Source organism: Xiphophorus maculatus, chromosome 9 (genome assembly GCF_002775205.1).
Source record: "Xiphophorus maculatus strain JP 163 A chromosome 9, X_maculatus-5.0-male, whole genome shotgun sequence".
Lineage (NCBI taxonomy): Eukaryota > Metazoa > Chordata > Actinopteri > Cyprinodontiformes > Poeciliidae > Xiphophorus > Xiphophorus maculatus.
This window is the reverse complement of record NC_036451.1, coordinates 21,816,336-21,840,591: the sequence shown is the minus strand read 5'-3', so window position 1 is coordinate 21,840,591 and position 24,256 is coordinate 21,816,336. Positions and strand designations below refer to the sequence as shown.

General features: G+C 38.1%; 1 protein-coding gene across 2 annotated transcripts in view; it reads right to left on the bottom strand.

Annotated features, from left to right (window-relative positions):
• dab1 (DAB1, reelin adaptor protein) overlaps positions 1-17,443 on the bottom strand; it is a 247,618-nt gene extending 230,175 nt beyond the window's left edge. For both annotated transcript variants that reach the window (XM_023339480.1, XM_023339481.1), the window contains exon 1: positions 17,168-17,443. The gene's annotated coding sequence lies outside the window, so the exon portion shown is untranslated. The remainder of the gene's footprint in view (positions 1-17,167) is intronic.
• Positions 17,444-24,256: the final 6,813 nt, after the last annotated feature.

Sequence of the window (24,256 nt, the reverse complement as noted above, 5' to 3'; positions counted from 1 at the left end):
TGCCAAACAAAACTTGCTTCTTCAATCTCTGAGTGCAAAAGCTTGTTTGATTTACCAGAACATTTCCTTGTTAGAATTGATGCACTGCAAGAAAAATTAGACACAGACAGTGACTGAATGTAAACAACACTTGGCTCCGAATCAAGCACGGTTAAAAGGCAACATTAATTTGTAATGTTACTAACCACCTGAGCTCTGCATGGCTTGAAAGTTTCAGATTTAAAATGATCTTATTTACACATCTTTGTTAAAAATCAGTTTGCCACAGTTTTTTGAACTTGGCTCTACAAAATATGGCAAAATGTTTTTTTAAACAGTATAACCTCTCACCATTCAGAGAATGCAATCATATTCTATTTTTAATAGGCACTCTCATTTTTCTACACTATTATCAGATTTTATGGATAGGAAGAAACTATTGAGTGGAGACACCATTAACCGGGAAAACAACGTTTAGTCGTCCTATTACGTGCTATTCCTTACAATCGGCAACATTTATCCTGGGAAATTTTGATGAACATGATTTTCATTAGGGCTGAACGATTCACTGCACAATTTATATTAGAGAATGTTGTGATATGTCTTGCACGTATTAGTGCATTCATTCTTAATCAATTTCAAAGTTTTTGATGCGCTACAAATTTTTAAATTCATCGGTTTCTGATATAACCGTAAATCTGCAGTATATTAGATTTGCGGGTATAAACACTGTGGTTTGCGAAACCACAGCGGGTTTGGTGTGGCCACTTCTCTTGGTCCAATGGGGGTAAATGTTTTGCTTCAAAACATAATCTGATGGGACGTTGGAAATGTCTTTTGTGTGTACAAAAAGTTTCTGAAACACTTGAGTTCGGAATGGACGTAGTTTACTACTTTCCATTAGTCGGATGGTTGAGAAACCTAAGATTTAAAAACAAAAAATATATTTGTTGTTGGGTTCACATGTCTATTTATTCAATTTAGCAGCAAAAACGGTTTTAAATTGAGAATGTTTATTTGTTGAAGTAGTTTGATTAACTGTGAATAATTACAAGCCTTGCAATCAACGCAATGAAAATTTTTTAAACGAATTCCACCACTAATTTAAATTAAAAATGGTTGATGATTACACCTTTCTTCTTTATTTGTATTGCAGCATTTTAGCCATTCTTATAATTACATAATTGCTCAACAGTTTCTAGTTTGTCTGTTGGTATTTTAATGATTTTTGCTTGGTGATTAACTCCAAGGGTTGGAAAGGCTCCTTGCCATCACCCTAATCTTTAGCTCCTTCCACATCAGCTTCAAATTAGGACTCTGACTGGGCCTTTCTAAAATTTTGACACTTCTTCCAGTCAGAACAAAAACTAGGCAAAATTGAATTATTTGAAACCTAAATCTGCCAGATGTAAAAACAATTTGATCCTTAACTGTGTCTTATGCATATCCTAAAACGCAATATTTTAAGTCATGTTTAGCCGTATGGTACTGATTAGAGCACATTAAAAGGTAAAACTAACCACTGACCAGTTCGACTCTGTTTTATATAAACTGGTTCATTCTGGGGCCACATTAGCTGGATATGGGACAGGAGAGTCACAGTAACAGCTGCTCGGAGGTGCACCTCTGTCACCAGTCTACCGCCTCTCCCCGGTTCCTTTCACCTTTCCTCTCCTCCCTCCTCATCATTTCCACTCCAGATTGAGCACAGTTTGCTCTATTTAATCTGTCATGAGATGCAAATAAGATGCAAATCCCTCCCAGAGGAGTGGACTGCTGGAGGGAGGCTATCTGATGTCAGTGTTCAAGAAAGAAGCACAGCCACAGGAAGAAATGAAGAGACGGGTTGTGTATGTGAGGCTTGAGAGAGTGGGTGTGTATGGAGGTCTATGTGTAGGATAGAGGGGCAGACGCAGGGAGTGTAAGGGGGGGTGACTTTGAGTGCAGCTATAGAAAAAATGTTTTTAAATTTATCTTGGAAACAGGAGCAGAGAGGGACTTCCAGTATCACAGCATGGAAGGAAAAACTCGGAGGAAAAAAAAATAATACCCTCAATCTGTCCTGTACAGCTTCACGTAGGAGACAAGAAACGAGAAAGGGAGAAGATAGGAAGCAGAGAGAAATGTAAGGAATAAGATGGAGTTTGGGAGGGGGAGTTTCTCTTGGCTGTTGACAAGAGAAAAATACACCTTTCACTGGAAAATAAAGCTTCACCTCCCTCACTGCTGCATTCCCGGTAACACAGCAACTCATCTGGCCTTACCTTCCTCTCACTGCAGAGAGAGAAGAGGAGAGAGAGGACAGAGATGGCAAGGAAGGAAGTGCAGAAACCGCTTTTCTCACACTAGTAGCAAAACTACAGTATCTCTCTTTTTTATTTCTCTCTCACATGCACAGTCCTTGTTCTCTGAACAAATACGATCTCTAACTGCATATAGAGCTCCAGCATCCATGTCCATCGTAGATACAAAACCTGAGCCAGGCTTCTGGCAACCCTCCTGATTCTGTGCTCTCTCTCACCCCCTCCATGTCTGAATGTCCACCATTTTCCCCTCTGTCCTTGCTTAAGCTTAGCTGCGGCTTTGAGATAAATGCATAAAGCTGGAGTTGGACGCTTCGTACACTTCCCTTTTCTCTCACTCGTGCCGATTTTCTGCAAACACAAGGCCATCAATAAACCTTTGCTATTTCTAACTGAAAAACACAAATACGACAGGTTCAAACATGCTGGCTTCATTTAACCATTTTATAAGCATTTTGTACTTTCAGATTTCAGAAGACACAGTTGTTAGCGCTCACTCAGCATCCACCTGTAAGTCAACCAAAGAAATCTGAGGTCCTGAGAACGATAAAAAAAATAAACTTAGATTTATTTTAATCAAACTGTTGCAGCGACAATAAACTAAATTACATATGGCTTCCTACTTGGCCATATTGATATAACAATACTGTAGAGCAGTCCCTATACGACTCTAAGTGGCGCATGTTTATTAGCCGTAACAATGCGGCATTTAAAAAAAAAATTTCAGCTGGTCTTTGACCCGTTTTAATTTCACAAATTTCTAATCAGATGTTAGAAAATGTACCTGTACCTCATTAAAAATATTTTAAAAGTTTGAGTAAAGTTGCAGGGAAAAAACTTGAGAAATAAAGCAGAAAAGTATGCCGGTCAAAGTAGAACAAAAGTGGAAAAGCAAAAGCCTAGTGAAAAAACCCAGACATCAAAATTAGGTGCAGTAAGAGGCTTTGTTCTACAAACGTAGAGACAAGTATAAACCTAGCCGTTCCTCCTGAGAAAACAGTTTTCTGAATAACGCAGGATTTCCTCTAGCAAAATATCATGCACATAATAGTTGGTGACCCTCTTTTTTCCTGTTTCAAATATTTATTTAAAACAGTGAACCAAAGCTGCTAGTTTTGCTGCTGTAGGAGATGAGTGCAAAGCAGAAATCACTTTAAATGTGCAAAGTTTGCACTTTTTAGGATCATGAGACTGTCACAGTAGTTCATTCAGAGTTCAACTTCAGATAATGTTACAAAGATGGTAAGTAATGTGGTGATTATTATGTTTTTCAGCAGCTGTGCATCTTAACTATGCTTCATATCACGTTGCTTCAATTAATACATCAGATTTTAGCCTTTCTTACATTAATTACTCAGTGCCCTCAACTGAAAATTGTTTTTTGGTGAAGGATGACTTCTTACTTACGAGTATCTAAAATGTAGTTAAATATTTCACCATCTTTAAAACAGTGGCTGAACCACACTTGAACTGAACCTAGAATGAAATTAGAAAAATATGTGCCAATCGAACATATTGCAGATATAAGTTTCCTTCTCATTTGATGTTTGATCAAGGGTTATTTCTACAATTCACTGCAAAGAATCCCTCATGTGTTGATGATTATCTGCATTTATGGTTGAAGGAAAATTAGACATCTCTGGCTCACCTTTCTGTCAAGGACCAGAGGATCTTCTCTTACACTAAATACATTCTGACTCATTTTATGAGTGTAAGGTGAGGCACAGGGGGAAAATTGTGCACTAGTTTATTTTTGCCTATTGAGAGAAGGTTTTATTCACAATCATTGTGGTTTTATCATTGAGGTCAGACCCACATCTGAGCAGGGCCATGCACCACCCAGTAAATCCACAGGGTCCTGCCCTATGTCTATCCCATATAAGCTTTTTATTCTCGCCAAGCTCTTCCAATGCAGAACAAAAGTCGTCGAGTTCAATTTGCAGAGGCTCATTAACATTGTAGCAAGACTTCCCTCTGTCACAAACCACTAAATAACAAATAGAGCACACCAGTGCTACTGTAGGAAGGACAAAATCATTTGTAAAAGTTCTGTCTTCAAAGTCTATCCAGCTATCTGATCCTCGAATAGTAATTAGCATTTACCAGAGAACTAATACCGTAATGCTCAGGGCATTATGTTTGGTACAGTACTTTAAATCATCTACTTCTAAAAGTCTACAATAAAAAAAAGTCTATTCAAACACCAATTAGTTGAGTCACCAGCAGAACCTGAGTGATTTTAGTACAAAAAGGTAGACTGGAGATGTTAGAAGAGTCACAGTAGAGTCTGATGCATCACATTAATGCCATACAGAAAGAATATTTATGGATGAAAATTAGACTTTGTTAAACTTCTAAACTTTTTTTTTGACTGAGCAACTAATTGTTAGTGATTAAACATGTAGTTCACACATTTCTATTCAAATGACGCAATCAAAGGCACAGCAGACGTCAATAAATGTAGTAAATAAATGTTTCACTGTAGATCAAGTAGGTAAATCCAGTTTCACGTCCAGCAGTCTAACATATCTGATAAGTCTTAAGGTGTACATTCCTGCTTGGACTTTATAATCTTACTTGAGCTTTGTTCTGAACACTGATTTGTCCTTTAGGTTGCGTGCTTCATCAAATTAGCTCCAAGACTATCTAAATGAGGGGGTACACAGGTCCTGTTCCAGCAAAAGGTGGTAATGGTCAGAGAGTGGATTGTATGAGAGAAAGAAATGGCATCCCTGCAAGTTGTTTAAATCCATCACTTAAGTCCAGTTTACTACTATTGTGGCAATTTCACAATATGGTTGTACCAGCTGTCTATTGGGTAGTTTTTAATAATCAGCTCAGCCTACAAAATCCCTAGATCTACAAATTAATATAAAATGTTTTCCATCACAAGGTGGATGGCAGGGATAGGAAGAATGCTTTGGAAGCTAGGGACGGTTCAAGAAGGGAGTTTAATTGTTTAGGGAAAGGAAAAAACCTCCCAGAAACAAACAATTGTGGGAATTTTGCTAAATATTTAGCTTTTTTTTGTTTGTTTGTTTGTTTGATACATGCTGGATTTTTTTATAAAGCGACATACGAGTAAGTTTCTGATGAAGGGTGTCGGTAGTAAAAGTGTGCACAGATGAAGCATTGCTGTGAATAACTGTAGTAATGTAGACTCAGGGGGGCACAGATCCAAAATGCAGCTGCAGCAGGAGTAAACACAACTGTTTGAAAGAGGACAAATGTTAAATAAGACACTGTTTTGAAAATACATGGCTTGTATTGGTATTTTTTGCTAAATTGTAATGAAAGTTGATTACTTGAGAGGCTGAGCTGTGTAATTGTTGTAATTATGGTTATGATGCTGATTGTGATAAGAGTAGCATCAGTAGAGAAAATGAACAAACTTACACCCTTTGTTATTATGACAAGTAGCTTAGTATTTTCAGTTTTCTCTCCACTGCAGCTGATTTCATTAAACATGAATGAGATCACCTATTATTATTGATTTAAACTATGTTCTTTAATTCAACTTTATCTCACAAAAGCGTTATCTGATGTCCAGTGCCATGCAAAAATTGTTCACACCCTTTGAACTTCTCCATATTTTGTCACAGTTCAACAAGCTGAAGTCTTTTTGGGAGGATTTTTTGAGACATCAGCACAAAAGAAAGTAGTAAATAAGTAAAATTCTACTTGTATAACACCTTTCAGGACAGATTAAGTGCTGTACAGAAGACAAACATCAGTACATAAAATGGCTGCTCGTTTTAATCATAAAGACAAGTTTTTATTTTCTTTATAAAAAAAGTCCTTCGACCTTAAGCTTAAGTGAAGAGCGTTCCATGCACCTCTTTGTGTTTGCATGTCTACTGAATTAAATTGATTCAATGGACTTTATTTGAGATTCTTTGTGTTTTTAACCTAACAAAGATTGAAAGTTCAAGGAATATGAGGGCAATTCACAGTAAATCAAAGAAGATAACCTTTTCTATTAAAATTAGTAGAGTTTCCTCAAAATGGTAATTTGTCTAGGTTGGCACAACACATTGTGCATTAAAGTCCAAGCACAACTGAGCGTTAATGACATTACAAAGCCACTGCTCATTCTATTTTTAACAAGCCTGTCAAGTCTTTTCACACTTATTGTCAAGTCTAATAGCCTCATTTCAACATATAAAATCCATAGTACAATCTACTGCACTACACAGAGCCAGGATGGTCCTGTCAGACACGGCACTGTTAAAAGAAACTATGCCAAATACAAAGTCCAGAGTGTCAGTACACATGCAGTAGTTCAACATGTCCACCCACACATGTGTAATGCTAAAGGACCGTATATGATGAGGTCCTACAAACCTTGCAACTTACAGACTTTTTTTGCACACAGGATTTATATTTAGTGTGTTACTGTATTGACAAGAAGATGTGGTATAACTGAATGAATGAATCATGAATTAAATGATATATGGGAAATGAGACCTGATCACATATTCCTAAATAGGTTTCTGCTTTTCAAACAATTAGAAAATGCAGTACAGCTGTTTAAAAAAAAAGAAAACATTCAGGTTCACTTGAAATCAAAAATGTTACATTTAGCCGTTTCACTTTAAATATGGATTGCAGGCTCCTTTTATTCAGGCAGAGAAAGAAGCTTCACTGCCATCCCTGGCTCTACGGTCGAGTGAGTTGGACTTTGACACATGCTCCTCATTAACCACAACAAGAAAAGGTGGCCACTTCAATCAGGATATTAAAAAAGGAAATGAAATGAACAAAAAAGGCGCATTGGGAAAATGAATCCTGACAGAGGAGAAGAGGAAAGAAAAGAGAAGAGAAGAAGAGGAAGGGGGGAGGATTGATGTTTATTCTTTGGCTTTGTTCCCAGATCCAGTGTTCTGTCCCTCAGCCTTGTTTGGCTGCAAATCTTTGTTTCAGAGTGTGAGAGTTTGCCCTGTACACCTGGCATCTCTTAACAGTAATAATGCATTTCCCCCAATTAATATGTTATGGATTGGAGAGTACATTATCGATCCACAGCCTCGTATTGTTATCCTGGTACACCCTGTTCACCTTCTGCTTCCCCAACAGCTGAACCACAGATGTCTCAACCATCCTCAATAACGACTCATGTTAGTCTCATTCTTTACTTTCTCTTGCATTGTATTTGTATGGATTTGGAACATATTTTATAAATTCCTCATGGTCCTACGTCTTCACTTTCCTGACAAAATCGCACAAGAGATGAGATCATTTGCAGCTTTAATGATGATAAAAAATTTCCAACAATCGATGTTACAGATTTAAAATTACATCATCATTAAAACTGTATTCAATGACCAGGCTCAATATCTCTGGGGGTTTTTTATTGTTCAACACTGCCGCATCTCAGATGCTTCCCTGGAGACACAAGCAGAAGGAAGGCCATATAAGTTGAGTACAACATCCACAAACTACAGTCTTACAGTTTAAAGTTACCTTTGCCAACCATGGCTTGAAAAAACACTGCAAAGTATCTTAATGTGGGATGCACTACCAGTGATGCTTGATAGGAATTTGTTAATTAATCTTAAATCTACATATTCAGAGCATCTGCAAGAAGAATTGCTTTGTCACCCAACTTTTTAAAAGTAGTATACTATATGAAGTGACATCACAATTCAAGGGAGTGGAGATAAACACAGACAATTGTTTGCCTTTGTGACCTTCTTTAACTCAAAAGGTTTTGGTCAGAGGGATTGTTTCTATAAACCAGGCGAATATTAGGCCCTCATGCCGACTTCCTTCTAGGGGTGAGAAACGCTACAACCCCAGCAAAGTTTCTTAAAAGCCGATGCTCAGATGTTTGAAAGGGATTTTAAAAGGTCAGTAAAGCCTCAGCATTTGCAACGAGGTAGTAGTAAACATGCCAGACAGTATAAATTAACATTTGCATAAATATTAGCAACTTGAACTCCACATTGATCTAAGGCTCCATGCTACCCTGGATACAAACTCGTGCAAGGGAAACATCCACACAGCTCCATCGGGTAAGAAACTGTAAAGCAGCAAAGCACACTCCATTTTTCTTCTGTTCAGAAAAAAAAGGTATCGGCAGCAAAGGTGGCTAATAATAAAACCGGTCGACATTAAAAACCTAGACTAAAGCTGACAATCAGAAAGGTTGTCAGTGTAACAGCTAAACCTGCTGATTTTAGTTGATAACCAAAGAAAATGATGCAAAGCTCCTAGAAACAAACAAAACATTGTTTATAGTGTAAAACAAATATCTTTTGTGGTCCAAATTCTTGTTTACATGTAAAAAGTATATTTTTTCAAATATATTACATCCCTGAATCCAAGGTACATACTTCCATAAAGAATATAAATAGTCTGCTTTTTTGCTATACATGAAAGCAACACGTTAGCAGGTTGAATAGTCAGTTACTGTCACACTAACATGACATTTTAGTCGTGTTCGTGGAACAATCTTTTGGTTGTTCCACAAACACGGTTAAAAACTAACGGGGACCGGGCCCTTCAGTCGGTGGCCCCAAGGCTGTGGAACAGCTTGCCCTTGCAGCTCCGTTTTGCTGACTCTGTGGAGGTTTTTAAAAAGCAACTAAAATCATTTTTATTTTCCCAGGCTTTTATCTCTTGATTTTATTGTGTTTCTTATGTTGGTTTTATGTTTTGTATGGTTTTAAGTTTGATTTCTATTGTACAGCGCTTTGTGATTTTATGTCTCTTAAAAGCTCTTTATAAATAAACTTTACTTACTTACATTTATTCCTGATCTTTATTGTGCTTTCACACATGTTTGCTGCATATAAAGCTGTATGAAGCATTTTTATGAAGCAGGTTGTAATCCTTATTGCCATTACAACTTTAAATGAAATTAATAGATCCACATAACCTCCGTTACGCTTTTATAGAGGATGGTAACACAGTTTCACAAAAACTGTGTTACTAAAGGGTTCACTTTGTAGAACTGAACACTTTTATATAAATATAAATAGCATCAACTTTCCTTTAGAAGTGGAGAGACTTTACTGTTGCAGAAAGACACTTTTCACTTGGCAGTACAATTTGAGGAGTAAATTCCTTATCAGAGATTTATGAATTGGACCAACATGCAAATGCTGGTTTACTCTTGTCAACTTCTAAGAACATGCAGTCCTTTTATTTCACCCAGTGACTCCTACCATTCACCTGCATTACTTATTAGTTTTTTTTTTATTTAAAGCACTCTGTGTTGCCCTGGCTCTTTATGATCAGCACTTTAAGAACAACAATTACATTCTTAACGATTCCTTACATGCAGTTAATGACTGCTAAGTGGTTAAAATAAAACAGTGTAGGCTAAACTAAAGGTACTGGAGTTTTGATCCACTGGCGTTGCAGATCTGTCTGGGTCTCTGATCAATATTTTTTTATGTAAAGCAGATCACAGAAGTTTCTACTGTTACAGTGGTGTGAAAAAGCGTTTCTGATTTCCTTTTTCCTTTTGACATGTTTGTCACACTTTCAGTGTCTCAGGATATCAAACCAATTTAATTAATTTTCCAGGATACATCTCTAAGAAATACATGATCTCTAAGACCTTTAGCGAAACATTCAGCCAAACCAGTTAATAGGTTTAGGAAGAATCACTTTTTCACACAAGTTTGGATGATTTTTTCCCCCACCCTTAACAATAAACACCAATTTAAAACTGCATTCTGTATTTACTTGCATTGAAAATAATTGAATTTGGTTAGATGTTCTGAAACACTGAAGTGTGACAAGCAAAAAATAAATTTAATCAAAGAGGCAATGTTTTAATAAACACTTTTTCACACCACAGTACATCGTTTTATCTCCTCATTGAAGTTAAATCATCCTGCCTGGAAACTTATCTTGAAAAAACTAATAAATAAATTTTATATTCTCTCACTGTGGAATTTAGCAAACAGAAATAAATATCTGGTGTCAACTGCATGTGGCATTATATTCGCAAAACTTTGTGCATTTTCGTTTATTCTTTTCTTGAGCCTTAATCTTAATTGTCGTCACAAAATTTGATCAAGGATGGTGAAATTTTGCCCAATAAAAAAAAAAAAAAGTGTAGATGAGGAGATTGTATTTTCTGACACTGCTAGCACTGGCTCACTCCATCACTGTAATTGATGTTCAAGTTTCTGCTGCATTGCATTTCACCTACAACAGCTCCTTGAAACAACCTGGACAAAAACTGTGACTGTGCACTTTGTTGATGTACTTTCATTATTTTCAACTTCTGTAAGAGTGATGCCAAGAGTTTCTGTTGCAGCTGTGACTTTCTACAAGTACTGCAATAAAAAGCTTTCTTTTGCCTATACAGGCACACAGCCTGGTGTTTTCACTTTGGTAAATTTGAGCTACTGCATTCAGAGACTGTTCTGCTCAAATGGTTGTTCTAAAGTAAGTTGTTAGTGTGGAGAAAATTATTCATCTTACAGATTTACTTAGCTTTTGCTTATTGTCACACTTAGCTGTTTCAGATGAAGCAAATGTTAGTATCAGTGAAAGATAAAATTTAAAACGGTGACATTTTTAAAAGGATTTAAGCAGAAAAAAACATTCAATTGATCCCAGGCGTAAGTAATTGGCCCCTAAACCTAATAACTGGTTGAGCACATCAAGGACAACTGGCAAGGAGGTCATAGACGTCACAACAATTATATGTGTAGGGGACATGTCTTCCTTACATTTGAAAAATATTTATTTGGGCCCCTCGACATTTACAAACTTACCACTCTCGGTGCTGTTTCTATTGCTTTGTGAAAGAATCTATTCCACTTGACAGAATACATACTGCTAAGACTCCAGTCTATGTTTGAGTTTTCCTGATTACCTGCAACAACCCACGACACTACACACTCCAAAGAGGATAACTGGGAAGAGGGGAACAGAGGTGGAAGTTCAAAATAAAACTTTTCTAAATAAAATCATCTACCAGCTGCTGTTAAAATGAGAACCTTGGCAGACGAGTCAAGTTGCCGTAATCTGCACAGGAGAATCACAAGCAGCTTGTGAGCCACTGAAACCAATATGTCCCCCTTCACATTACAAATGCTTCCCTGAATGAGGGTTTTACTCTACATGTATTCGATCTGATGCAAATCTGGTCTTTGACTAGAACTTGAAAACCTATATTTTGCTTTTCAGTTTCCTAATGTCTTTGGATCATTTGTTTTTGTTTTTTGTTTTTTTGGTAAATGTGAAATGGGTTTTAATGTTCCTCTTGGTCAGTACATGTTTTGACCTTCGAACTCTCTATGCAAAAAAATCTTCCATGAGAGTTTCTTTTTATTGTTGAACCATGAACTGACCTTAACTGACCCAAGAAACATCTCCAATGTTTTGAATGTTGCTCTGAGTTTGTTTCTAGCCTCCTGAACTGAAGGCACTCTTTAAATACTTGCCTCTATAAATAATTTTTGTAGGATCCCAAATCCAGGGAAGTTTCACCACTGTTTCATTCATTTTTGTAACTTTCCTTTTACTCAGGCTATTGCTCCTTGTTAGTAAAGTTTGTTGGAGGATAAAACATTTATGTGCAACAAAAAAGAAAAACAGAAGTGCAAGGATTCAAACACTTTTCACAGAAGAATAAATAACATTCTGACTCTGACAAAAAGTCAACATAGTACTTTAATAGTAAAAATTGTTGCTATTCAGTTTTAAATACATTAAATAATGGCATTTTATTTTTTTAGCTTTAAATGTTTGTGTTATTACAGTAATACCATAAAAATATAGCATTTCATCTCAAGGTTATCATATCCTTACAATCTCAGCCTACTAAGCCTACTTGCAACGTAACTATAGACATTACAGAAATCTCACAAGCAATCTTCTGTCTGCTAAGCTGCAAGACAGCATTACACACATACACACACACACACACACACACACCAGCACACCGATAAGTCATAAATGCCACAGCTTGTGACATTTATAGGAGGAAATGAAAAATAGCAATGTCTTGTCATAGGCACATGCATTCAAGACCGTAATTGCGTTGAGTCAATGCGATTACCTGGGAGTCTCCCTCTGGATGCAAACACTGCTGAGTTATCATAGCACTATTATTCCCAAACCAATATCATGGCCTGCCAATCACTTCCAATGGATTACCTAACAACATGCTGTGGCAGCACACAAACTGGAGAAGAGGGATATACATCTGAATCCAAGTACTAAACACATCCACACATATCTATGCTGGTGTGTACACACAAGAAGTAATAAAACCAGATGTCCAGAGAAACACGCACCTTCGACTAAACAAGCTGTGAGCTAGCACACTATATTATGCACACATACACACTGGCTTCTTCAAAGGGCCCCAGGGTGAAGAGAATCATCCTTTTCATCTGAAGTAGGGAGGAAGCCCATTGGCCAAATTAGATTGTGCCATTTCCAGACAGAGTTAAGCATCAATCTGCAGCGCGGTGCCATGAATCTCTGTGACCTTGGCTGATCATAGCACGGCATTTGGGAACGCTCAGAGAGGCTCTTCATCAGACCTGGAGGATATGGGACCAGTGATGATATTAGTCAGCCATTATCTTTCTGCTCACATCCATGTTTCTGTGCGTCTGCCTCGAAATCCACCTCGTCCTCTGCTCGTCATTCCTTAGTCGCTCCAGTAGGACAAGGAGAACCCATGAGCTCAAAAGGATTCTTACTTAATCTAAGCTCTTTATGTAATCTGTGTTTACTGATCCAGTTTATTCCCAGCAGTGTGCCCTCATAATGATAACCAAATAAACAATGCACAGCCCTTTTTGTATCAAATGAGATCCACTTTCAAAGAGTGTTGTCAACTAGGCATGAGCTGGTGTGAGATTCGGACAGCATTATAACCAGAGCAGAAATATTATGGTTTTGTGGTATTAACACAATATTACAACAAAAACAATCAACTGCTGTTACTTAAAAACAGAAAAAAGATGTTCCCTCTGCTGAAGCATAGAACTAGTTATATAGTTATTGCAAATTATGTTACCCATAACATTAATTTATTGTTGCATAAATTTGTATTACTAGCCTTAAGCAAAAATATAGATAAACACCTGTTAAAAATAGTTGTACTATTCAAGCGCTTTCTGCAGTTTATACCTATTGTCTTCTTTTCCTGCAGATTACAAACACTGCATAGTGTTTGTAAGGGACAGCCAAATGCAGAAAGCCAAATGTAGAAAGTAAGAGATAATTACAAAAACTCTGTTTACTCTCTTTACACACTTTCTTCTAGACTTTATACTTTGACTGCATATATCTGTGATTTTGAAGCTTACTTTTAAAAACCTCTGCATGCCTGGTACTGATCTGTGCCCACTGTCAACATGTCAGTCACTGAATCCCCAAATGCATTCGAGCATCTACCTTTAAAACAGGCACAGGCGTGACTGGTCCCTAAAAAAGGCCCACTCATCCTCATTCCAGAAGCACAGCAGTCACATTGTGAAAGATGAGATTGTGCTGAGATTGAGATAAATGAGCCTTCATTATAGCCATAATAGCACAAAGGAGGACCAGTAAGGGGAAAGTGAGGAAGAAGATGCAATCTCCCTTCCTCTCCTTCCATCCCAAATTTGCCTTGTCTAACAGATCCTAAAAGCATAAAGGACACAAAAAGGACAAAGTACAGAGTGGAAATTTTATTTTAAAAAATGTTAGAGCACCTATATGTACACAAATATGTGCATTTATATTGCTCATTCATAAACACTCACACTCTTCTGCAAGCTTCAAAAACAGACTCCAGCAGCACTTATATAGGGAATGAAATTTTCTGTCAGAATCTATCATGGAAAATATCTCCCCCTTCTTCCCGTCACACACAGATAACACGTTTATCCTGAGCTAAAAACACACACACGCACACACACAGAAACACTTTTTTTCCACAAAACTTTACCCCCCCCCCCCCCCCCCCCCCCACAGCCATGCTAGAGGCTAAAAGAATACAGTAAAAGCATAACGTTTTGCGTACATTTAGCCCATTTGATGATTGAGAGAGATTTGTTAAATCAAAGATATTATAAACCTGGCTCATCGTTGGCAGACAGCGCAAAGAGAAAGTAATTTAATATCCCCACCCCCTGGTCTAAAAGCTCTAGAGAAGGTAGAAATTTATGAGTGCTGCAGAGCACAGTTACAGACATTAAGACACACATGAATACAGAAAATCTAGTTAAGCAAACAATGCAATATTACACAAGCCAGTGTTATGGAGTAGACCTCTATTCTTTTCAGACAGAGTAATCTTCCAGCTCATATCCACTACATCAGGGCACATATTCACAGTCAATATTCTGTGGTATACCAATACAGAGGCGAGGACAGAATCCTAACAACCTCAACAGCAGCACAAGGCGGGGTGTGTGTGCGGGCGTGTGTGTGTGTGTGTTAGCTCAGAAAGTGCTGCTGAGTCACAGATCACAAAATGGATTTGCCAGAGTAAAACCTAATTCTATGCAAGTCAGTGTGCCGTTGTTAACTGGAGACAACCCCATATGATAACATGAAAAAAATACTAACTCAACTATAGAACCATAATACATTTTAATTCGGTAAGTAAAATGTAATATCAACCATATGAGCACGCTGCTATGACGCCACAATGACAATCTTGAGTGCACATATTTTGTGTCTACAGTTCAATATAGGTGGCAGTTTTTTAGACACCATTGAAAGTCAATAGAAAAACCTCAACAGTAACATTCCCTACTATTCCAAATGGGAATGTTACTGTGAACCAAACTGCATCAACACTGGAGCACACTGGCAGGGCAGTAGAACAAGATGAAAAAGATAAATCAGTTTTTTGGAATTAATCCTATCCATCAGTTTTCAAGTCTGGGTTGATTAAATGCAATTAAGTTAATGAGACGCTCTAGACCAGGTGTCTTCAGGTCCAGTGTCCTACAACCTTTATATGCATCTCTGCTTCAACACGCCCAAGTCAAACAATGAAGTGATCAGCAGGACTCCGGAGAACTTGACTGCTTACTGAGGAGGGAATTCAGCCATTTGATTCAGATATGTTGAAGTACAGACATGTCTAAAAGTTGCAACAGGTACAGCTAAAGAGGAAGAGCATGGGTAAGTCACAAACAAGAACCAGTTGAAGACGTTGGAGGTGATAATTAAACAAACACTAGCACATTATTAATTTGCATAATCAACCTTCAAACACAGTTGTGAGAGAAACTTCCTGACAATGTGGAGGGTACAAAATGTGGAAGGTAGCAGCTGTTGTGACAGGGAGAACCAAGACCATAAACCCTAAAATTTTAATTTATGGTCTCTTTTTAACATGACTGTATTTTATACTTTATACTCAGGATGAATGGAACTTAAGGCTGTCTGTTTTTGAAGAATTTGTTAAATTAATATTTATTACTCTACCTGTGGTTGTATTTCACCCTCTATTGCTTTTTTTTCTGATCCGTTTTTAGACTTTTGCATATAGTTATAAAAACTACAGATTTTTGTTAAATATCTGGAAAGAATATGGAGGCCATTTCGCCACACCTAACCAAGATGGGTAGAGAAAACTTTTGCAGGCTTCGAACATTGTGTTTCTCTGCTTTAATATCTGGTAATGATGGTTATGTAGAGAAATGTGCACAAAGGTGTAGAGATGCAGGAAATTACCTAAGAAAATAATGACCACACAAACACTTTGTCACCAGCCAGAGAGTGCTGTTCACATTTTAACGTACCTATTTTTTCTTTTTGTAAAAATAAATTGTGCTTTTCCAGGTGTAAGAACAGCAATTCTTACACCTGAAAAAAAACCTGCATGTCAACAATCAACACAGACATGGTTTTCAGACTGTAGAGACCCGACTGAACATAAAAAGTTACACACAGATCATCCGCTTTGTTAAAAGACGTCAATTTCTTTTGGCAAAATGGTTCTAAACTGACAAGGCATGGACACAGAGTAACTTAAAGGGTTTTAGTGTGTGTAGCTCACTGGGTCAAGCAAGTTGCAGACTGAAGCTTTTGAAGACTGACCTTTTTTCCTGTGTGTCACTGACATCTAATCAGATTGTAATCCAGGAAGTTTGGAAGATACACCAGTACATACATTGTCCTTTCATCATGTTCTTTAGCCAGCTAGGTGGCTAGAGGGAGAACTGCACTGTCCTGCAGAAAACAGCGATCATCGGGGTCAACAGTTTTCATGAAAGTCTATCACTTGTTTTCAGTATCAATGTTTAGGGAACATGACTACACAGTGGCATGACCTTCCATGACCCAAAGTTGGAATTGTTGCAAGATGGTCAATGTTATTTCCTTCATCTGTCCACATGGCTGATTGCTGCAGTAAAATTGCACAATGCAACAAATCAATAAATAAAAAAGGTACACAGACAGTCCAAGTAATCTGTAGGAGCACTTCTGCAACCTTGAGGCAGCACCCAGCTCATGATGATTGATACTCAAAACAGACATTTTTCTCACCAGTCAGGTCCAGGCCGGCAAAACAAAACACAAGAAAACATGTCTGTCATCATCACTGAGCTGTAGCTGGCTGAAAGTACATCTGCCCAGTCTCCTGCTCCATCCATCTGCAGCATTATCCATTTATATTTCCCTTGCTCTCAATATCCATCTGATGTTAGAATGCATTTATCAACACGTAGTTGCATCTCTATTTTGCCTACTTTCTTGAAACTTGTCCTCATTAGACTGGCATGCTTCAACAGAGTAGTATAGAGGAAAAAACAAAAACACTTCAAAGCATTTCAGCACAAATCGATTACTATTCAATACAGAGCATTTATTTCACTGCAACATGCACTGCCTCTGAACGTACTGGCACTTCAAACCCACAGTAGTTTCTCTTACTCATCCCTTTAAGTGGTGACACACACCTGATGGATCCCGCACGTTACCGATTCTCCTCTTCTTACCACAACACCGAAGGTCACTCCCGGCCCGCTGTGTCCTCCTCTCCTTCTACAATCTGTCTCTTTTTCTCAGCCTACTTAAGTCAAAATGAGAGGGAATCCTCCAAGGGGCAGGAAATCCTCAGTCACAGAAAGAGATACTTAAAGATTGTGGAGCCCAGCAGCTGCTGTTGAAACACAGCGGCGCAGCCAGCTGCCTGAGTGGTGGAAGCGGTGGTGGGAGGCTATCGAGGCAAGGCAAGTCTGCACCACAGCAAGCACGACAGACACATGCACGGCTTAGCGAGTCTCTCGCTCAAAGCTCCACGCTGCAGAGCTTCGAGTCAGCAGCCGAGCTCCCCTCCCTGCTCGGCTCGGTTTTGCTCTCATTTTGCTTTCACTCCCTCCTCTCCTTTTCCTCATAGTTTCCACAATCCCAGCATTACGAGACAGATTTCCGTCTCCATCCTTTCCTCTGTTAACATCTCAACAGAAATGAGGGATTCATCTTCTGTTAGGTAATTACAGTGCGAACAGTCATGGTGACCTGTGTGTTGAAATGATAGCGAGTAGATCCTTCAAAACTGCAACGTAAAGAACAAATGTCAAACTACAAATAGCAGATCAGAAAATCCTCTTACATATTTTTACATTTTGTTATGAGGCTGCCTTATTTTAAAATTGATCACAAAATTTGTTTCTCCTCAAAACTTTTCCTTTATTAAGGTTCCCTTACAAAGTAAGGTTGGAGCTCTTGCACAGTTATCTGGTTCTCAGTCATCAACTTGATACACAGTCGCTCTGTTTAGATGACCAGCCTGGAGGTTACAAACTTCTTCCATTTATGAATGAAAGTCACTCACTGGGATCTTCAAACCAGCAGAAATGTCTCTGTACCGTCCCCAGATTTGTTCCTTGACACAACTCTGTCTTGGATGTCCTCCAGACCAGCCCTTTGACTGGTTTGTGCTCTTACATGCACTGGAACTTATATGGACAGGTGTGTACCTTTTTCAAATCCTGTCCAAATAATTTGACTTTGAATACATATGTAATTTTTATATATTCTGAACAAGTGTGTCTTGTTTTGGGAAGTGCCCAGTGACAACACTGACTTTATTTGGCACTTTCTTGGTTTTGTTAACATTAAATGTTAAAGTTGCATCTCTATTTTTGTTTGTGAAACAATTGTACTGTTTCACAATTGCAATAATATGAATTTCATGGTTCAGTGAAGCACCAATGTTTTTAAAAGAAACACCTCAAGAAACATGTTGATAAAGCTACTCTCCACTTGTTTTGGCTCTACAAGTGCTGACCTTGATCTTGCAGCCTGAGCAGATTTAAAAAAAAAAAAAAAAAAACACCTAAGCTTAGACGCAAGTAGAAGAGCACTGCAACCTTTTCTGATTTTGCACAAAACTACATCCGTGGGTATAAGCAGGCAGAAAAAAAATATGAAACTAAGTACATCTCAAAGCTCCTCTAGCTTGTAGAACAAACAGCTCAAAGGATATGACAGAAAGCCTGAGCGCAGTCTTATCTGAAATTTCTTACAGCCCTTACCACTCTCCCCTCTCTCCCTCTGCATCGCTGTGGCCGGGTGTGCTTCCAACCGTCTCTCTCGTTTGAACAAGGATGTTCAGAACGTCATCACTAGAAAAAATGTCATCTCCATCACCAGTCTTGGTTGTTGCCATGGACACAGCAATAAACCTGACTGATTCTGAGCAAAATGAAAGGCTCTATAGGATATCCTTATGTCCTTCCATGCTGACTACATCAAATATTATAAAACTCACATGTTGACATTTACCACAGATCTTCGCAGCAAAAATTACAGCGATATTTGGCAATCATTTCATTTGGGAAATTGGTGTTCATCTTCATGCTGCAAATTAACATCTATAAAGAACCACTTGAGCAGTCTATTGACAGCTGTCGAGTGGGGCTAACGGGGCAAAGTGATAAGCAAGGATGTTAAGTGTCATTTGACAAAGTGTGGATAGATTACATTTAATGATTGGCTGAAGAGTATTTAGAAGCGAACTCCTGTTTTCTTCCTTACTAATGTCACATGCTCATTAAACTATCAGTGTTCAACATACATCCTCCTGTTCACTCAGGCATTTCACTGAATAGATTTAATTATATAAGGTTCTGAATCTCTGAATGATGACAAGTGCACATCGCCTTCAAGTTCAAAACAAATCACTTGTTGGTACATCTCTCATTAGTGCAGATCAGAGCAAAAAAACATTTGTACTAACCTGAGCTTGCACAGTTGGTGTGCGTTAAAGTGTTTGGCTTCATGCATCTATATGTATGCGAGTGTATTCATTTGCCGCTCATTATATTTCCAGGCAGTGCTAAGGAGAGAAGGCCTGGTCCTTGTGAATATTCCATTTGGCTTATCAGACGTGTCCAACCCCGAGGAAGATCAGATCCAACCGTAAAAGCTCATTAATTACAAATGGTTGCTGTGCGACAGGAAAAAAAAGGGGGGGGGGGAAGTAGACCAGTGGAGGTGAGGGAGGGGGACAGATGGGTGAGAAAATGGATAAAGTGAAATACTGCAATGCTAATGATTAAGAAATATTCTATAGAAGACTGCTTTATGGTGCTACATTCCTTTGGAGATGCTTCCACAGTAGGGCTGAAGCGATACACTGATCTCACGATACAATACAACATGAGATATTCTGCTCATAATATATATATATATATATATATCACGATATTCAGCAAACGATATGATTCGATGCATTCAGATTTTCTGAAAGATTTTATAGTGAGTGATTTTGGTGACAATTTGTGACTGCTCCATAGACATTGATTGAATTAATTGAGCTGATGGTGTAATAAATGTTTTTGTTATACAATTGCTTTATTTAAATGTTAATTGTGTGGCTTTGTGTATTTGGTTATGTAGAAAAGGAACCTTTTCTAACTTATTCACTTATTTTAGATAATGTAATTTATCCATTTAATTAGTTTAATTAATTGTAGCTGGTTCTTTCACTACATGTCATTTTTGATGTACATTTGCAAATGGGTAAAAAATTTCATGTGTGATAGCTGTAATTTAATTCATGTGGATTTGACATAAAACTCAAAGTAGGATTTAATGTATCGATACTGGCGGATGAAAAATCGATACTTTCAAAGAAAAAAATCTTGATAAATATCGTAAAATCGCTAAAATTACACAGCCCTATTCCACAGCAATAAATACAAAAATATTACAGTAAAAGTACAACATATAGAAACATATACAAACATGTCTAAGTGGAAAATATATAAGAAAAATTTACTTAATTATCTGTTTGTTTTTGTAATGTCAACAAAACAAGTCCTGTTTGTGAAACCTGCCCAATGAAGGAGTAATCAGATGTGTGAAGTACATTCTTACTCAAAGGAATATTTAAACTCAGGCATTTTAACTAAATAAGAGAAATGAGCAGCTTACTGGTTAAGGACTTGAGTTGAAATTCACTAACACTTTTGCCTGCCTATCGTCACTGCATGTGTGTTTTTGCTTTTTTACTCGTCATAGGCTTATTGACGGGTGTCTTTACTTATAATTCTGAAGTAGAGGTAGGTGAAGAAATCAGCTGCTGACCAGAACCAGGAAACTTTTAACTTGATCAGCCCAGAGTGATAACAGACCAGTCTGTGCATAAAATTTAAATGCATAAAACTCTGCACACTCATGTGACTGCACACCTGTCCTTCATACATCCACAATATATGTGAACTAGAGCGCAGCTGCCCCAGATGGTTTCCACAAAATGTCCAAAGAACCATGGCAATGGTCTCTTCTTTCCAATAGTAGGCTGGTAAAAGCAATGCATTTTTAAAAGGAGAACACCTTACAAAAAAATGACAGCAAAAGAATTAAAATAGAAAATTTTTTATAGAATGGATCCCCAAATCCAATCCTTGAGGGTTGATGCCCTACAGGTTTCAGATGCGTCTCTGCATCAACACACCTAAGTCAAATAATGAGGTAATTAGCAGGACTTTAAAGAACTTGACTGCATACTGAGGAGGTAACTCAGTCATTTGATTCAGGTGTATTGGGCCAGGAACACACATAAAAGTTGAAGGACACGGGCCTTCGAGGCCTGGATTAAAGAACCGCTTTTATAGAGTAGAATGATCAAAGTGAAAATGATTGTTTGAACAGGTGAGTCTGTTTTCAACTGGGATTTAAAAACAGAGACAGTATACCAGGTAGTCCTTTGTAGTTAGAGGGGAGATCAACATGCTGTTGAGCCGCACTATGAAGGAATCGCATGTTGAACCAGGCCAGCGTGTTGCTACATTTATTAGGCACGTTTGCGCCTTGCATACAAGTTGCACAGTTACATAATGGAAATGCTATCTATGCACAAAGGCACATTCATAAACAGACGGTGCCCTTATATGAGTGCAGTGGACAGATCCAATCACATTACAAAATCGCCTCATTGTTACCAATAGCAATTTAATGTCTGCCGGTTCAACCACAGCGTTGGGGAAACTTGTGTACCTACAAAACAACCGGATGGGGCCGACCCATTCGGCTGCCATGGCTCGGCTGAGGGGTGACTGTCAGATTCTCCACCTGTCAGCTATTTCCCGCTAAAATGCGAGAACCTGAGCCAGCAGCAGTAGCACACGGCTCTTTCTGGTGTCCCTCAGTAATGCTGGGGCAATTTCCTGCTCCAGGATCGCTCTGGGCAATCTGAAGGCTAATCAGTGATTCTTCATCATGTGCCCGTCTGATCAGTCTGATCTCTAAACACATGCTCCCTTTGAATCCTTCCATTGGCGATGTCCTCCAGCAGTGCCAAAACTGCAATTGTTCCACAATTACGCACACGTTTGAATTGCTATTTATGGACATGTGACTGTCTACACTTTCTCTGCTTTGTCAAACCTGTTCAGTTTATCTGATGATCCGACTCCGTCTTTGATTTCAGTGAGAATTGAAGTGCAGCTCAAATTACATGCATTTCATGCGCTTCTCCATACAGTCCAATGCGCATTTACCTCTACAGACAAAAATGGGGGAAGTTTACCATTTTCCCTAATACTTATTAAATTAATGTTTCCCCATTAATTTACAAACATGTTACGTTATTAGACTAAATGTGATTCAGTTTCACTATTTAGTGTTGTGATGGAAAATTACAATAAGGTCACATCTGCTAGTCATGTTACATGAATGATTGTGAACTCTCACCAAAAGAACTATTTGGGTTACATGTAGAAAGTTGGAAGTTGTTTTCTACAGCTGCATCAGAACCAGTCTGTCTCGCCCTTTGTTGTTAATTCTTTATCCTTGGTATAAAACTCATGTGTTGTCTCTGCCTGGCAGAGCTTTGCATTCAGACCTGCTTCATTATGGATTGTACTATAAGCTCTCTGTATGATGTCTCTGAGTGATTTTACCCAAACAGTGCTTGGAAATAATATTTTTTCCAAAGTGTTAAACAATAAAATATTAAAATTATGAAAAAGCATTGGGGTCTTTGCCCCTGGGGTGAAATAACACCAGATGGAGAGATAGTTCAGTTTTTTTACGTGCTCTTCGGTGTTTTATACGTAGTTTGTTATTGTTGACTGGAAAAGTTTGGATTGCTGCCGCACATTTTCATGGCAGGTAAGAGGTTTGTGTCGATTTACCCAGACTTTCATTGAATGTTCATTTTTATACATGCGGACTTGTGCGTAAAACAATGCTTTTGTGAACAAGAAAAGTTTATGAGGCCCCTTATAATGTTCAGATCTCAAACATTACATATCTAAGTGCCAATATATCAAAGAATGGCAACAACAGTCTTTGGTGTGGATGTTGTAGAACAAAGATCAAAACTTCACTGGTATTTTCAGCATCAGCGAGGTGTTTGAATACCTTCTTGCATCTCTGCGTTTCCTCTGATTTTAATTTCAAGCATAAAATATTCTCTACGACATTTTGAGGCATGTCTGCAGTTCTTCAAGCAGCCACAGAGTGAGATTTAACAGATAACAGGAAGGCTAAATGGAGTACAGAAAAGATGTTTTTCATTATCCTTTTAAGCTTTCAGCTTCTGACAGGCAATGCTGGAATTGGTTTCACTTGCAGCTTTCAGAAATCCCATCTATATCCACCATCTTAGAAGGCTTTCAGACTAGAAAGTTGTCCATTTTCGTTCTCGAGACAAAGCAAAGCTGTAGTTTGATCATCTTCACCTGTTTGACCAAAGGCAAGGAAAATGATCTTCACTGCACATTTCACCACAGGGTTGTAGTGGAAGAATGTCTTTTGATTCAGTTTAGTGCAGAGGTTAATTATTGTGTAATCATTTCACCACTCTGACCTAAGCTTTCTCCTTTCTCAACATCTGCTAATTCTGCAAAAACTGCTCAACAGCTCAAAGAACAAAGATGTGTTAACATGACCTCCAAACTTCCCTGATACAAATCTTCCGTTCTAATTCTAATCTGTGGGAGTCAGTAAATCTACAGAGACCCCACTCACTTATTCAATGGCTAAGAGGTTTTGTCACCAACACATTACCAGGTCACTTACAACACTTCAATGCCTTGCCAGATCAGAGCTCTTTTGGTGGCAAAAGAGGAGCTCGTCAATATTAGGCAAGTAAAAACCTCACTCTTTGATCAAAGCTCATCAAAAGGCAAATTAAACCCCGGCTGCTCTCTGTGCATGCACCGGATAAAGTGACCGCAGTGGCACTGAAAGTGGGACAGATTTGTTGCAAGGTCTATGCTAATCAGATTACTGTTTTATAATGCTGCAGAAAGGTAACAGACATCAATTCATCATGTATATTTAAAAAGTAGCAAATTTTATTTTTAAGGAGTCAACTGAAATACAAACAGCATAGTCTAAAAAATTAGGCTTTGACAGACCAATTGCTAGGTCTCTCAAGGCATAATGATTTATTTTTTTTTACTTGTAAAAGTAAAAAAAAAAATCCCTAAAGGTTAGACCTGAAGTGCAACTTAAGAAATCAAGAGTTCATTATGTTGTATGTACACACAAATATGTCCAAAACCCTGAACGGAACGTTTTGTAACTTA